Here is a 6825-nt window from a genome sequence, read left to right on the forward strand (position 1 = left end):
GATAATGTTTTGTGATTAAACCATTACTAGTCAGAATGACATAATTGCACAGAATTTGCTGAGAAAGTAATGGCACCAGGACAATGTATGTCATTATTAATGTGCAAATTGGCCAATAACTTGTGACAAGAAAGAAACAGCCTGTGAAATGCGAATAGCCAAACCTTGCTGGACAATGTGCACTACTCTGCAGTTAGCATTGCAAAAATGGCATCTCACATACTGCTGCATTTAATCATCCATTAAAATCAACAGAGAAAATTAGTAATTAACAGTATAATAGCCGTTCTAATGACTTCAAATTAACCTCTTTGGCCCAAAAAGTGAGCAAATAAAATGTAGAGTTTCTTCAGGTTGCAAATTGTTATTGGGGATTTTTAAAATCAAATATTAAATTTCATATTTTGCTTACATTTCCATTATGTCTCTTTTTTCTGTCTCTCTTAATCCAATCTTTCTTAACCTCTTTCTAGTTCTCCAGTACCTGATTGAATTCACTCACTTTAATTTGCCTCACCTCAGTCCTCAATCCTATAATCTCATTGGTTAAGGTGATGCATTGTTTGTTCTATTATTCACCAAGGTCCCAAATGCCCTGATGTCCTTGCAACAAATCACTCTTCAAGCAACATTGTAAGGAAAACATCTTTGAGCTGAAGTGAACAGACTAACTAACTAGGCATGTTTTGACATGCACCATTCCAGCAATTCTGGGTCAGTTGCTGTTACAATAGCATATACTATTATATAGAATCACAGAATTGTTACAGTACAGAAGGAAGTCATTTAGCTCACCGTTTCTGTGTCAGCTCTCTGAATGAGCAATTCACCTTGCGTCACCTTGGGCAACATTTTCCCCCAGTCGGGAGGGATGTGTGGGAGTGGGTGTGGGTTGACAGGTTCCCAATGGGCACCCCTGCTCTGGGACGCCCCGCCATTTTACGTGGGCGCGTCTTATGTGACATCCGCCAGGAAGCGCTATGCACTCCCTGTGCAGGCGGGGTGGGGGGTAGTGGGGGGGGGGGGGGGGGGGGGGGGCGGGGGGGGGAGTGGGTGGGGGTGGGTGGATTCCCTGAGCTGGGAGTGCGCTCTTTTGCGCATGCACGCGAAAGAATGCACAGATGTCCCTGAGGCAAAGTGCTGCCTCAGGGAGATCAGCTCAGATTTGAAACTTCAAATAAACATGAGAAAAAAATTTTGCTGCCATGTCCCCTCATGTGCCATTGTCACATGAGTTGGGACATATCCATAAGTTTTATTTTGAAATATTCCAAGATTTTTAATTCACTCATGAAACCTCATCTGGCCTGTGGATGAGGTTTCATGCTTTTTCAGAAGCCCGCCAGGAGACGCCGCCTGCCCACCAACCTTTTCCCCAATTTCTCCAATCTATTTACATAACTGAATTTCCTCAGCCCTGGAACCATTCTCATGAATCCTTTTGTACCCTCTCTAATACCTTCACAACTTTCCTAAAGCGTGGTGTCCAGAACTGGACGCAATGCTCCAGGTGAGCCTGGACCAGTGTTTAATATAAGTTTAACATAACTTCCTTGTAAACATACGCAGCTAAATTATCTTCACGGTTTACTTTAGATTATTTGCATGGATTTATAGGGTTAGATTTTTAACCTATCACCTGGGAGCAAAACCTAGTCAATAGAAAGTAAAATTACAAAGTAAAATTGGCGTTTGATTCAATTAGGTTGAAGTTACTTGCTTCATTGCTTTTTGAAAGAGATTTCCCAATGTATGACTTGAATTTTGCAGTTGTGGTTTATTGATGTTTACTAATTTCCAGGGACAGAGTAGCATACAAAAATCATGGTGATGAGCAGTGTCAATAGTCATTTCATAATCTAAGCATTATCAAATTGAAAGCAAGTGTTCAACCGAAGGAACGTTGCCTCTGAGTAAGCCAATGTGAAAGTTATGAGCACTATGTGTACATTTTATTTAAATAATTAATTTGTGTTGAACCACTTTTATGGCAATTTTCAGTAATATGCAAGTTGCCTGTCAGAGGGCGGAATCACAAATTGAAGAGAAAGATTGCAGGCAAAAGCTCCTCAGACTTATTTTATTAGGCATAATGTTGTTCCCATTTTGAAATAGTGCTCCAATGTTAGCAACAGAAGTTGGGAGTCAATACAAATCAGTACAAAACAAATACATTTACATTAAAAATTAGCAACACTTGGCAGGGTTGCATAATATTTTCTGTTCTTGCATTCCCTTTAGTGCCATGCAGATACTGTGTGCTGTGGAACAAACTTGAGCAATTTTTATGAAGGTTACTGAGATTTATAAAAGTGGTTTAAACAAATATTGTAGGCTATTGACCTACAATCATCTGACATAAACATGATGAACACTCTGGCATAGTTCAAGATGAACACTAGGCTGTTTCTATTGTATTATCTTTTGGAAGACCTACAAAAGCTATTTCATAAGAAAGTAAGGAGATTTTTTCTTGTGATTTGTTTACTGACAAAGCAGCCACAAATTATGTGTATAACTGCAATGAATGCAAAGCCAAATCTGCTAAACTTCCCAATTTTGTTAGAAAAGAGCAAATATATTAGCTTTTACAAATTCAAATGTTAAAATTTTGTCAGAATCTTGTCACTTGTATTACCCCAAACAAAATGGCTCAGATATCAAACCAATACATGTAGTACAATGACAAGACTAATTATTCTGCCTGCATTATTTCAGTCTTGACTCAGTTGTAGTACTCCTGCATGCTGAATATTCTCATGGTCTTCTGTGAATACTGCACAGGGATCTGCTAAAAACCTTGCATAGCATTAAAATCGGGCCCCACATATCCAAGTCTGGAGGTTTTGGGTTGAAATCCTAATCTACATGTTTATATGAACATGTTATCTGGGATACATCATACGGGGTAAGTACTGCACTGTTGGAGATACTGTTAGGAAATAGAGATAGTTTAAGTAAGTTATATTGGTATTTTTAGGTGATAGGAATGAGTTTTAGCTTTAAAGTTTAAGCTTGATTTGTATTTCTGTATTTGTGTGTTGAGGTTTTAGTTTCACTTTAAAAGTTGCTTGCATTTCTAATGAGAGTTTTATGACTGCAAGCTAAGTTAAGCAAACAAGAGTAGAAAAAAAAAAGTGCCGTTGCCTAGCAACAGGGGTCCAGAGAGGCAGGTCCCTCCCACAGAAAGACACAGAGAAGAAGAAAAACAGCAGTTTGATTTTGGAAGCTGTTTGAGTTCATTTGGTTTTGCAAGTAGCTGCCAGGAAAGATTGGAGCAAAGGCCAGTCCCAACCTAAAGAAAAGATCCCAAAATACAGGTGAGTGGAATAGGAGGAAATTCCAAGTAGACCTTCTAGTCAAAGGAAGGACAGGAATCTGGAAAAAGTCCTGTTAAGTGAAGTTAAGAGTGAGGGGCAGAGAAATGCTCCAAGCTTGCAAGAGGCAAGAAGGTCCAAAGAGACGGCTGAAGGTATGTGCATGTGAAGCTCTGATACTGTTGACAGCTGAGTTGGTGAGGGAGAGAGTGCATGGAAGACAGCTTGAATACAAGTGGTAACAGGGGAAAGGACCATCAGAAGGAGAGCTTAAAACCCTGGAGGTGAATCCTTACGGAAGGCATCAGTGAGAAAGCGTCGGTTTGGGAGAAGATTCTAAAGTGAGTTCTTCGAGAGTGGCGATTTGAAACACTCATGTGTAAGATGGAGTTCAATGGGACTGGTTGCCTCACGTCTGAGGGGTGTTGATGAGAGATCCATAGCATCTGGATGAGATGGCATCTGTCACTTGGTTTCAATGTGGTGTGCCTAACCACAGGGTGCCATAGATTTACATGGACTGTGTACCTACTGGGAACATTAGAGTATTCTTTGTAACTTGTGTTTCCCTTACAAATCTGTATATATCGGTAAAGATATAGTTGTAGGTGAAGGAGTATTGTAATATAGCTCATCTTTTCTTATTTAGTAAGTGTTTTATGCTTTTGCTAAAACTTCATTAACTGACTCCAGTGACTCTGTTCAGTAACACCTTTCCACATATCTAAACAAACAAATAAATGTTAGGATCTATCAAGCTGGATTCCACTCTGGGATCAGGCTTGTCCAGGGGTAACCTTAGCTGGGATCGTAACAATACTATCCTCCAGATGAGACATAAAACCAAGGCCCGGCATGCTTTCTCAGGAAGATGTAAAAGATCCATGTGCACTATTCAAAGAAGACCATGAGAATTTTCCTTCTTTCCTTGTCAATATTTACCAATCAATCAACATCACTGAATAAAACACAGAGTATCTGGACAATACAACTTTTATTTTTAGAGCACCTATACTGTAGAAAAATATCCCAAGGCCATTCATAAAGATAAAATCAGATAAAAACAGACACCAGGCCAAAGAAGGCATTATGAGGGGTTAAAAGAGCTTTATCAAAGAATTGGGTTTTAAGGAGGAGCTTAAAGAAAGAAAGGGTTGGAGGGGTTTAGCAATGGAATTCTAGAGAATAAGGTCCCGACAGCTGAAAAAATGTTCATGTTATCTATTTCATTGCAACCTACACATTCCATAGCATCACATCTCTAAAAGTATCACAAATCAATAGGACAAAACTCACAAAAGTTTAGAATGACTTCTGTATGATCCGTATGATATCAGTATGATGATTGACTCAAGCATCCATTGAGTAAATGCAAATATATCCAAAACCATTTATATAGTACTTTATACATCCCCAGGATGAACTTTACAAACAATGAAGTACTATTAAAGTGTAGTCATTATTGTTTTGTAAGCACATGCAGCAGCCTATTTGCACACAGCTAGGTCCCACAAATAGCAGTGGGACAACTGAGCATGTAATCTGTTTTCTGATGCAACTGGTTGAAGACTAAATGTTGCCAGGACACTAAAAACTCCCCTGCTCTTTGAATAGTGCCATGGAATCTTTTATATCTATCAGAGAAGGTAACTGGTTTTCACATTTAATCAAAAGACAACTTCTCCGACAGTACAGCATTCCCTCAGTACCTTATTGAAGTGAAATCCTAGATTATGTGCTCAAGTCCTGGTACAGGACTTGAACCCATGATCTTCTGACTCAGAAGGGAAAGTGCCTCCAATGTGCCATGGCTGATATTTTAAATTACCATTTACTAGATACACAGGAAATGCTTTCGATCAACAACCAGCCACCAGAAAATCAAACAATTATTGTTGAAATTTTTCCAAAACTACCAATCAGGAAGCAGGATGTACCTGGAAATGATCTAAACCATTCAATTTTTTGACTTCTCTTGGCAACCATTTATTTCTCAGTCAGCTGTGCAATGAAGGGATTAATTGTACATAGAACAGAAATTTGATGACTTTAGCAAGGACCTAATAGACCGTTTTTATTCAATTCACTGTTCATGCACTTGGTTCCTTTGTTCAATGTTATTTAAATTGCTGTGATATTTGCAGCAGCATTGTCCATGTCCTACCCTTCAGTGTCCCCTTTCCTACCAAGTACAGAGGCTTCTATTGCCAAGAAAATAAAGGACTACAATGCTGTCAATCACCATCATCTCTCAAGAGTCCAAAAGAACCACCCTTTAGAGATCAAGACTTGAATGTTTTGCTTTACGCTATGCCTTATAATACTCCTGTCATATGGCACCAGGTGCACTTACCCTCATGGTGTGTTTGGGCTCAGATGATCTGGAAAGTCATTCAGTTGGCAAAGATTATGTTCACATTTCAGTTGCAGGAAAATATTTTTTTACACCCCGAGTCCCTCTGCTAAGTATTAATGTTAGTCTTTTATGCCTGAACTCTGTTCACTAGGGCAGATTCACTGTACTCCCTCTACCCATCACCAGTGAACTCTTCACTTAGAATACAGGAGTAAAGTTGTAATCTTAGTCCCTTGCTCTCAGTGTGATAAACGACTCCCGAGGCCCAAGTTTATTTGCATTATAATTGTGATTCTGCCATTTTTTAGACACTCGAATGGACTGAATAGCATGCCAGCTCTTGTTTTTCTCCCCCACTTTTAATCCTTGAATGGTGAAATCAAGCAATACAAAAAAAAAGGTTAATCATGAGTCAAATGACAGAATCTTGTGCCCCATCCCTTAGCGAGTTTGGTGAAGGGGGCCATTTAATCAAGAGGGAGTATGGTGGGTGGGTACCCTGCCACCTTCCTGCCTCTACCCTGATTAAATCCAGGGTGGAAAGGCCCATGTACAGCCTAACCAACCCAATGCTAATTGAGGCCTTTAAGGGCCTCATCCCAACGCCGCTGGTATTAACCCAGCGGCGGGCACAGGGCACACTATGCAGGGAGCATAACTCTGGCGTGTTTTCTTCTGGGCTCCTGGGCAGAGGGGTCATTCATTCAAAGGCACTGTCTGCCTGATTGAGGGACTGGGCATCAGAAAGAGGGAGGCGAACTGAAAACCATACCCCTTCCCTTGCTGATGACCTCACTCTCCCATTCACAAGCCCCCATCCCGCAAGAACCCCCATCATCACTCACCTGTGCCTGAGTCCCACCTCGATCTAAGGCCTCGGGTGGTGTAGTACTAGCAACAACCATTGCCTCCCTGAAGGCAATAAGTACAGAAGAGCTGCCGGCCTTTGATTGACTGGCAGGTCTCGGCGGGCAGGACTTCTGTCCCTGGAGTCCTTGATCCTGGAGTAAGGGCCACTGGCCTGTTGAGTGCCTGAGTGGCACAAGATGTGGTGGGCCTTCTCAAAAAGAGGCAACACGGGGGTTTCACTGGCTGTCCAGCCGATAACCGAGACTCCCATCGCCTCCACAAGATTCTGCCCAAAGTTCACAG

At 40.9% G+C, this 6825-nt stretch overlaps 1 pseudogene; it reads right to left on the bottom strand.

Moving 5' to 3' along the window:
• Nucleotides 1–6578, bottom strand: part of LOC121288955 — a 40864-nt pseudogene extending 34286 nt beyond the window's left edge.
• Between the last annotated feature and the right edge of the window lie 247 nt (nucleotides 6579–6825).

The sequence above is a fragment of the Carcharodon carcharias genome, chromosome 16, assembly GCF_017639515.1.
Source record: "Carcharodon carcharias isolate sCarCar2 chromosome 16, sCarCar2.pri, whole genome shotgun sequence".
In the NCBI taxonomy this organism is placed as follows: domain Eukaryota; kingdom Metazoa; phylum Chordata; class Chondrichthyes; order Lamniformes; family Lamnidae; genus Carcharodon; species Carcharodon carcharias.